This window comes from Pan troglodytes, chromosome 3, assembly GCF_028858775.2.
Source record: "Pan troglodytes isolate AG18354 chromosome 3, NHGRI_mPanTro3-v2.0_pri, whole genome shotgun sequence".
NCBI lineage: Eukaryota > Metazoa > Chordata > Mammalia > Primates > Hominidae > Pan > Pan troglodytes.
Genome location: NC_072401.2, coordinates 12,374,987 through 12,385,421, shown reverse-complemented (window position 1 = coordinate 12,385,421; position 10,435 = coordinate 12,374,987). Strand labels below are relative to the sequence as shown.

General features: G+C 40.4%; 1 long non-coding RNA gene across 1 annotated transcript; it reads right to left on the bottom strand.

Moving 5' to 3' along the window:
* Positions 1 to 475: 475 nt before the first annotated feature.
* Positions 476 to 8,834, bottom strand: LOC134809823 (uncharacterized). The gene is made up of 3 exons (XR_010156381.1): positions 8,716 to 8,834; positions 4,069 to 4,133; positions 476 to 1,277 (listed from the first exon to the last, which is right to left on the bottom strand). It is a non-coding gene; the product is annotated as an uncharacterized LOC134809823 (long non-coding RNA).
* Between the last annotated feature and the right edge of the window lie 1,601 nt (positions 8,835 to 10,435).

Here is a 10,435-nt window from a genome sequence, read left to right as displayed (position 1 = left end):
ACTACCCAAAGGAAAACTAGGTGAATTAGGAAAACTTACCAGAAGAAAGGGGAATCAATTTTGGCCAAGTGGAAACAAATAGAAAATGTAAAAGATTTTGTATCATTGGAGCCTAAAGTGGGAGGAGTTGAGGTGGAAGGCAATAAACTAGAAATGGGTCAAATTGTGATGTATCTTACACCATCCTAAAAAGTTTCAACTTCATTCTGCAGGTGATTCAGCATCTTAGGACTCTAATTAGTATAAATAATTGGTTGAATTTTTAGTTTCAAACTATGATATTGATTTCCTGGTGGAGAATGAACATGGCTGATATTTGCCAGGGTTTTTGGAAGCCACGGAATACCAGCGGCTCTCTCTCAATCCAAACTAAGGTAACAGCACCCAGCAATGGAAGTCCAAAGACAAGCCCTGTAGGAACTACTCACCATTTCACTGGCCTTTCCACTTAACATTCATCATCTTTAAATGCACGGCTGTAGGCAGCCACATCTTCTAACGCAAAGGTCAACATGAAATAGCACTCTCAAGTAGCACATCAAAACAGCCTTTTGCGACGTGGCATAATTGCTTGCTTAAGTGCTTGTATATTACATGATCTTTCTTTCAGAAGTCCGGCGTTGCTGCCAATTCTCCTTTTTTATAATTCCTTTTCTAAAACTGTGCTACCTTCCAATGGCTAAAGATTTCTTTTGTGCAGGAGAGCCTCCAGACTGTTATTATTTTAGTATTTTAATTTCAGTGTCTTTGCATAATTGTATACCTTGAAAAATTCATTCAGGGTAAAAAAAAATGCTTCATGAGCTAGACTCTTATATTCATTTGTTCATTACTTCACTAATACAGTCAGTCACCAACTTATTCATCATACATCTGCTGTGTACAAGGCTTTATAAAATATGTGGTTTCCAAGATGGAAAAAACAAAGTCTCCAACTACTGAGAATTTAGAGCATATTGGAAAAGTGGCAAGGTATTGTCCATGATTTTCTATAAGGGAAAAAGGAGCCAAGATCAAACCCTACCGTAAAAAGGTGTAATATCTCAAAGCTATTGCAAGATTTTTTTTCTATAATGGGTGACTATTGCAGAATAGAAAAAAAAAATGCTTTTGCCTGAAACTTGTTGCCCAAGGCACACGTAGCTTCACAAAGTCTCACTTAAAATAGTTCAGTTCATTTTCTTACAACCTGTCACAGGTGGGATTCTTCAGGAAGTTGACTCACATGGAGATCTGCATGAGGAAAGGTTATTAGGGAGTCCCCTTGGAGTCAGCATCTGTGGAAGATAAGGGAAAGATGAAGAATTGAAGAGAGAGAGGTCAAGGAAAGATTCAGTTTCAGTCTCAAGGGACACCTTACCCAGCTCTGTGGGGAGTTCTGCAGATGGGACCACCCTTCAGGGCTGTCCTGTGTTGGAGTAAGAAGGCCGGGTCTTTACACCCCTGTTTCAACCAGTCATTGAACACTGGCCACCCCAGAAAGGCTGTAGCCTGGAGCAAATAGCCCTCTTCAAGTGAGACAGTCCTTACGGGAGGCTGATAATTCAGGGTTATCTGCTGGAAGTTCTCCCGGTACCTGGTTTATGAAGTTCTTTATTTCTGAATCAGGATCTGTGTACCCCATTATAACATCCAGTATATCAACATTGTCTGCAAGACTATGTAGATGTTACATGGAAATATTACCTTTTGTACAGTCTAAAATCAGTTTTCACCGAGCATTTACTTAGGCTAGGCACTAAGGTAAATGCATGGAGGAAAGGGTCCCTGAATCAAAAGCACCTGCACAGGATGCTTCTATGAGCATGATTTAATCTTTTATTATGCTTTGCTACTAAAATTTACACAGGATGCTTCTATGAGCAGGATTTAATCTTTTATTATGCTTTGCTACTAAAATTAGAAATTGGTAGAATTAGAATTTGTAGCATGAGCTTTATCCTGATACACACTCCAACTCTCCCAATATGTCAACCATAACTTAATTTCAAATCCAATTCTTGAACCTCAACACTAAGCCAAAATACTACTAATACTAAATTTATTAAGCATTTGCCCTGTGCCATGTACTATTCTGAGCACTTTTACATGTAATAACTCATTTCAGCCTTACAGAGATTACCAGAGTTTTCCTGGTGTGTATAATATGATCTTCAGCTTATAAATGAGGAAACCAAGGTACAAAGGAGTTTAAAGCACTCTTCCACAGCTGCATAGCACATAAGTAAGACAGTTGAAATTTGAAGCTTAAATACATTCTCTGCCATTGAAGACCTCATCATTATAGAATCTTGTAGTTGAAGAATTGTATTAATAGTTCTAATTATTCACCCCGTCTGCATCTTTGCCTTTTTTCAAGTGACCCTGCAATTCCCTCCCATTCTCGGAGGTGGAAACCGCCCAATCCTTGACTCTGGATCCAGCCATGTGATTAGCTTTGGCTAAAGAGTCTTTTAAAATGTATGCAAGTGAATTTTTTTTTTTTTTTTTGAGACCGAGTCTTGCTCTGTCGCCCAGGCTGGAGTGCAGTGGTGCGATCTCCGCTCACTGCAAGCTCCGCCTCCCGGGTTGACACCATTCTCCTGACTCAGCCTCCTAAGTAGCTGGGACTGCAGGCACCCGCCACCACGACTGGCTAATTTTTTTGTATTTTTAGTAGAGGCGGGGTTTCGTCGTGTTCGCCACGATGGTCTCAATCTCCTGACCTCGTGATCCGCCCACCTTGGCCTCCCAAAGTGCTGGGATTACAGGCGTGAGCCACCGTGCCTGGCCAAGTAAAGTCTTAAAGTACTTGCCTGAGTGGGTTTGTTCTTCCTCATTTTTCTGCCATAGACATGACAACATGCCTGGGATTGCCTGCCAGGAACAGCAGAGCTCCTAGCATACCTGCAGCTGACCACAGGCACATGAGTAAGCCAGCACAGATTGGATGAACCCAGTCAAAAATTGTGAAGAAAATAAACATTTACTGATGCATGCCAATGAGGGCTTGATGATGTTATGGGACAGTTGCATGGAAATGCAAATAAATGCCAACAGAGTTACAAACAGACAATGTAGTTAGGTAGAAATGCAATGAGAAGCAGAAGCACAGGATATGATGGGACCTTATGAAGAGTAGTTAGAGGCTGAGGGACAGACGATTTAATCCAGACTTACTACTTAGTGAAGGAGTCCTGAAGTAACTCACATAAAGTCAGTCCTGGAGAAATAATTTCCAATAAGGAAATATTGATTGTCAGGGAAGCATGTCTTATTTATATCCAGAAATATATATAATGACTGGACCATTCTATTTGCAACAGCCATGCTTATAAAAAGTTGCATGCAATTCCAAGTTTAACGCATCTAATCTCACTTTTAAGGCAGTAGAAAGTTCACTAAGCAAATTCTAAGATTAAGGGGTTTCTTTTTTTTAAAGGGGAGAAAAATATAGAAAGTAAATAATTTCCAAATATATCTGTTACATGTTGACTTCAACTAGATACACCTATATAAAACATAAATATATGTGTCATTTCAAATTTTAAGCAGGACAAGTTACTTCTGCTGAATCCTAATTCACACATGGTTATATTTTGAGTTCCAGATTTATACATTTTCTGATAAAAATATTAATTATAAATATAACATGCAAAATATTATTCTACTTCTGCATGATTTTTCACCTTAAAACAATCTTTCTCCAAAATTGTTTCTCCTATGAAAAATTGTTTTCTCCAAAAATTGTTTTCCTGTGAAAAATGTCCAAATCCTCCCTTCAGGGTTTGAAAGCTCTCCAAAAGCTTGAATTCTTCTTGCCAGAAGGCAGACTTTCAAGAAAGAAACAAACACATAATAATGGGGGATGTCTGTGTAATCTTCTTTTTTTATTATTAAAAAAAATAAAAATCTGTTAGTAGTGGCTGAAAACTTTATCTTATTTTACCAGAACTATATATGAGTCCTATTAAATTTTATTCTGTCATTAGTCAAGCCATGCTTTTTTCAACTTTCCAAAAATCCTTGAATAAATAATGGACTGACTGACCTTACTCTGTGAATTCACTCAATAAGCAAAGCACTTACCATGTGCTGTGGGTGCTGTTAGGTCCTGTGGATCAGAGGTCCCCAAGTGTCTTGGCACCAGGGATCTGTTTCATGGAAGACAATATTTCCATGGACTGGGGGCAGGGGATGGTTTCAGGATGATTCAAGCACATTACATTGCATCTATTTTGCACTTTATTTCTATTATTATTACATTGTAATATATAATGATATAGTTATACAGCTCATCATAATATAGAATCAGTGGGAACCCTGAGCTTGTTTTCCTGCAACCAGACAGTCCCATCTAGGGGTGATGGGAGACAGTCACAGATCATCAGGCATTAGATTCTCATAAGAAGCATGCAACCCAGATCCCTCACAGGCACAGTTCACAATAGGATTTTTGCTCCTATTGTGTCCAGAATTGGTGGGTTCTTGGTCTCACTGACTTCAAGAATGAAGCCGCAGACCCTCATGGTAAGTGTTACAGCTCTGAAGGTGGCGTGTCTGGAGTTTGTTCCTTCTGATGTTCGGATGTGTTTGGAGTTTCTTCCTTCTGGTGGGTTTGTGGTCTCACTGGCTGAGGAATGAAGCTGCAGACCTTCGCCATGAGTGTTACAGCTCTTAATACAGTGCGTCTGGAGTTGTTCATTCCTCCTGGTGGGCTCGTGGTCTCGCTGGCTTCAGGAGTGAAGCTGCAGACCTTCGCGGTGAGTGTTACAGCTCATAAAAGCAGTGTGGACCCAAAGAGTGAGCAGTAGCAAGATTTATTGCAAAGAGCGAAAGAGCAAAGCTTCCACAGTGTGGAAGGGGACCCAAGCAAGTTGCCACTGCTGGCTGGGGCAGCATGCTTTTATTCTTTTATCTGGCCCCACCCACATCCTGCTGATTGGTAGAGCTGAGTGGTCTGTTTTGACAGGGCACTGATTGGTGCGTTTACAATCCCTGAGCTAGACACAAAGGTTCTTCACGTCCCCACCAGATTAGCTGGATACAGAGTGTCGACACAAAGGTTCTCCAAGGCCCCACCAGAGTAGCTAGATACAGAGTGTCGATTGGTGCATTCACAAACCCTGAGCTAGACATAGGGTGCTGATTGGTGTATTTACAAACCTTGAGCTAGATACAGAGTGCCGACTGGTGTATTTACAATCCCTGAGCTAGACATATAGGTTCTCCAAGGCCCCACCAGAGTAGCCAGATACAGAGTGTCGATTGGTGCATTCACAAACCCTGAGCTAGACACAGGGTGCTGATTGGTGTGTTTACAAACCTTGAGCTAGATACAGAGTGCCGATTGGTGTATTTACAATCCCTGGGCTAGACATAAAGGTTCTCCACATCCCCACCAGACTCAGGAGCCCAGCTGGCTTCACCCAGCGGATCCTGCACTGGGACTGGCAGGCAGCTCCACTATGAGTCTAGTGTCACTGCTGGCTGATCTAGCAGGAGGCAGCGCTCAGGTGGTAATATGAGCAATGGAGAGTGGCTGTAAATACAGATGAAGCTTTACTTCCTGATGTGCAGTCCAGATCTTAACAGGCCACGGACCAGTTGGGGACCCTTGCTGTGGATGCACATGGAAACAAAGTGGAAGCTCTGCCCTAAGAAGCTCATGATCAATTGAAAAGAGACATGTAATAAAATAATTAGAATAAAGTGACCAATAATATTCATATCTAAAAAGTGCTTTTAGAATAATAGAATGAGAAATGAGTAATTCTAAGATAAAGACCAGTAAAATAGCAGAGTTTTATTTTATTATCTGAGCATTCTTAAATTTTCTGTTTATTCCTCATCTATATCAGTAGTCAACAAATTTTTCTTTAAAAAGTCAGATAGTAAATATTTTAAGCTTTGTGCACCATAAGATTTCTGTGGGAACTACTCAATTCTTCCATTGTAGGGCAAAAGCAGCCATAGATAATACATAAACAGATGAATGATGCTGTTTTCCAGTAAATCTTTATGTCTAAACTAGGCAGCAGTCTGGATTTGGCCGACGGGCTACAATGCACCTACCCCAGTTCTACACGAGCTTAAATTTTGGTGTCCTCAAGGCCGGGCATGATGGCTCATGCCTGTAATCCCAGCACTTTGGGAGGCCAAGGCAGATGGATCACTTGAGGTCAGGAGTTCGAGACAGCCTGGGCAACATGGTGAAACCCTGTCTCTACTGAAAATACAAAAATTAGTTGGGTGTGGTGAGGAGCACCTGTAATCCCAGCTACTTGGGTGGCTGAGGCATGAAAATTGCTTGAAACCCAGAGGCAGAGGTTGCATTGAACCAAGATTGCGCCATTACACTCCAGCCTGGGTGACAGAGTGAGGCTCCATCTCAAAAACAAGTGAATAAAATAAAATAAATGAATTTTGGTTTCCTCAATTTGGGGATTCTTTTCTTCTCACTCTATATTTCCCACTTAGGTGGTGCCACCTACTTCCACGGTTTCAAATGCCATCCATTTTCCAAGATATTTCAAACCTATGCTTCAGACTTGATGCATCTTCTAACATCCAGACCCATTTATCTAGGTTCCTGTTGAACATTTTTTTCTGAGACTGTCTCACTTTCTGTCCAAATTAAGAAAGTTCATCTCACCATCTCCACTAAGCCTCTCATCCAGACCTTGCTCTGAATACCTTTCTCTCTTTCCAAAAATAGCAAGTCTAGCCACCTTTTATTTATTAGTTCTCCAAACTCCTTCCATATTTTTATCTTTCTTCTTTTCTTTTTCCATTCACCTATTTCCTTAAGCCAGAAAACTAAAAACCAGATATAACACCTCCTTCTCCATTACTCTCCATATTAGGTTTTCAAATTCAGTTAATTATAGCCCTAAAATACCTCTCAACTGTAATCACCTCTCTATATCACCACTGCCACACCAAGTTACCATCACTTCTGGCATGGACCACCTTGATGCCTTTGTAAGGGGTTTCTCAGGATCCAGTCATCCACTCTTATGCTCTTCTACTACATGTTATATCCATTCTAGAATTTCTTTTTTATCGGGGGAGGGAGACAGGGTCTTGCTCTGTCATCCAGGTTGGAGTACAGTGGTGCAATCCTAGCTCACAGCAGCTTCGACCTCCCAGGCTCAAGTGATCCTCTCACCTCAGCCTTCTGAGTAACTGGGATTATAAGCATAAGACACCATCCCAAGTTAATTTTTAAATGTCTTGTAGAGAAGGAGTCTTGCTACGTTGCCCAGACTGGTCTTGAACTGTTGGCCTCAAGTGATTCCCCTGCCTTGGCCTCCCAAATCACTGGGGTTACAGGTGTGACCCACTGTGTCCAGCCTCCAAAGTGCCTTTTTTGATAAGACTTCCGATTATGGTCATCCTCGCTTTAAACCTGTCAAAGGATTCCTTGGGCTCTATGGATAGGTCCACATCCTTATTACTCTTCCCACACTGTATCCTTATCTCATAACCGTGCTTATTAGTTTCCTATCACTGTTATAAAAATAACCAGAAATCTAGTGCCTTAACACAAATTTGTTAACTTATAGCTCTAGAACCCAGACATCTGAAATGGGACTCAAAGCCAAAATCAAGATTGGAAGGGCTGTGTTCTTTCTGGAGGCTCTAGAGGAGAATTCATTACCATGCCTTTTTCGGTTTCTAGAGGCCCCATATTTCTTGCTATGTGGCATTTAGTCAGTAATCATGTCTTTCCGATCTCTGCTTCCAGTGACACATCTTCTCTGGCTCTGCCTCTTCTGCCTTGTATAAGGACTCTGTGATTCCATAGGGCCTGCTTGAATAGTCCAGGATAACCTCCTCATTCCAACATTGACCTTCACTTACTCACATGCACGGTGTTTCTTTGCCAAAAAGTTAGCATGGCCACAGATGCTGGAGATGAGAGCATAGGCATCTTTTGGGGGCTGCTCTTCTGCAAACCAATCTTCATCTCTCAATTTTCAGGCTCCTCACATGCTGGCCTTCACTATTGCATTGAAAGCAACTATCTTCTCCTCCTCCTGTAAGACCTTTATACATAATATGTCCTCTCTCTGAAATTCTCTTTCTTCAACTCCACCTTTGGCTAACTCCCAATGACCCTTAACATATTAGTATACATATTCCTTCTCCAGAGAAACTTTGTTTTACCCTCTTAATCCCTTTGAAGTTAACCTTAGTTTATTCTCTTATATCCTCCTATACTTTTCTGTTTTAACATGTTTCACAGTTGAACTTAAATTCCAGCATAATTATTTGTTTGTGGTCTGGGCACTCCTTTAGATTGCAAGCTTACTAAGGGCAAGAACACTATTCATATTTACCACATGTTATACGAAGCACCTAACACATTGTACCTGCCCACCAAATATGAATGGAATTAGTCAATAGTTTAATAAAAAATATTAATTTGTTAAAACAATATTTCAAAAAGGGTAATGAAATATTACCCTTTGATCATCATTTTAAATGATGACTAATTTTAAAGACAGATTATCAGGGGATCAAGATATGTTTTAGGAGAGGGGAACATCTTTTGTAAAAGTTCGAGTAAGAGGACATTGTTCAGGGATTACAAATAATTTGAAAAGACTGGAAGATACATTCCCACAGTTGGTGGTGGTAAAAGTAGGAATAAGATGTAAATAGAGACCAGATCATAAACTGTCTGTAACATTTAAGATGCCATCAGTGGCAAATAATAGTTAACCTAACCTTAGGCACTTAAGAAATACAGGTTTCTAGTCAGTGTCCAAAGGCAAGCTGTCCTGGATCAGATTCAGTAGCTCAAAAGTATTAGGGCACTGGGTTTGAATCTCTGGCATTCTCTTGGTTTTTCCCTCATTGTTGCAATGGCTGCCATAGCAACAAACATTCTTAGAGTCCCTCAGAACAATGTCCCAGATACGGAGGGAGAGAATGGGAGGAAAAGGCTCCTGACTTGCATTAAGCTCCTCTTTTTTTGTAAAGGAGAAAAAAATATTTCCAGAAGCTCCCAGTAGATTTTTTTCATTTTGTTTAGGGATACCTATTTAGAAAACAAAAATACAAGATGCTCAGTTAAATTTGAATTTCACTTAAGCAATAGTACTGTTTAGAATAATAATCACAACATACTTATACTAACAAAAAGTTATTTATCTGAAATTAGGATTCAACTGAGCTCTAGGTATTTTATCTGAGAATTCTGCTCTTATTTCAATAGTGAGAGCAGGATTATATACGCTTACCCCTAGACTAGTCACAGGTAAATATTAATGCAGATGCCATGATGAGCTTAGTTTCCTGGGCCTGGGCACATTGCCAAAATAGGGGTGTAGTTAGTAAAGTTAGGAACGACTGGTTGTTATATGGGTACCCAACTGTGCCAGCCACAGGATCTGTGTAAATTGGTAAGGTGGTTTTATTCTTGTCTGTAGATGATGTGGAAGTGTTGGAGGATTTAAGCAAAGGAATGATATAATTAGTTTGGAAATGTGCAGGTTGGTAAAATTAGAGGAACAGATATCAGATAAGAAGCTATGACATTAGATGTGTTATAGAATTAGGAAGGCACTTGAACCTAAGAAATAGCAGAAGGAAGTTAGAAATATGTAAGAGGATTATATATGTGTATTTATTGATCATAGTTGTCAAGATTTCAGACTTTGGAATAGAAATTTTTTTGCGTTATATTTTGGCTTTGCTGTAAAATATGTGTGTAAGTTTCTTTATCTTACTGGCCTTAGTTTCCTTATCTCTAAACATGAAGATAATAAAACTATGTGATTTATTATGGCATTGAATGAGGTTTCAATTAGGGTTCTCCAGAGAACACACACACAAACACACACACAGTGTGCATGTGTATATATTAATTCTGTCCCCTTTTTATATAAACATTTGTGTGTGTGTGTGGGGTGTGTGTGTGTGTGAAAGGGAGTTTATTAGGAAGAACTGGCTCACATGATTACAAAGTCCCACGAGACGCGATTGCAAGGTGGAGAATGAGAGAAGCCCATAACGTGGCTCCCCAGGAAGCTAGTAGCATGGCTCAGTCCAACTCCAAAAACCTCAAAACCAGGAAAGGTAACAGGACAACTTCTAGTCTGAGGCTGAGGGCCTGAGAGCCCCCGGAAGGTTTCTGGTAGAAGTTCCAGAGTCCAAAGGTCAAAGAACCTAGAGTTTGTTGTCCAAGGTCAGGAGGATAAAAAGACTTACTGCTCTGGAAGACAGAGAACAGTACACACAAAGTAAGCTAAGCAACCTTACTGTCCTCCTTCTTTTGCCTGCATTGTTCTATTAATAGAGCTGCACCCATGGTAGATTGGATGATGCACATTCACACTGAGGGGTAGTCATCCTCCCTCAACCCACTGACTCATTGAAAATTCCCTCACAGACACACCCAGAAACAATGCTTCACCAGCCATCTGGGCATCCCAAAATCCAGTCT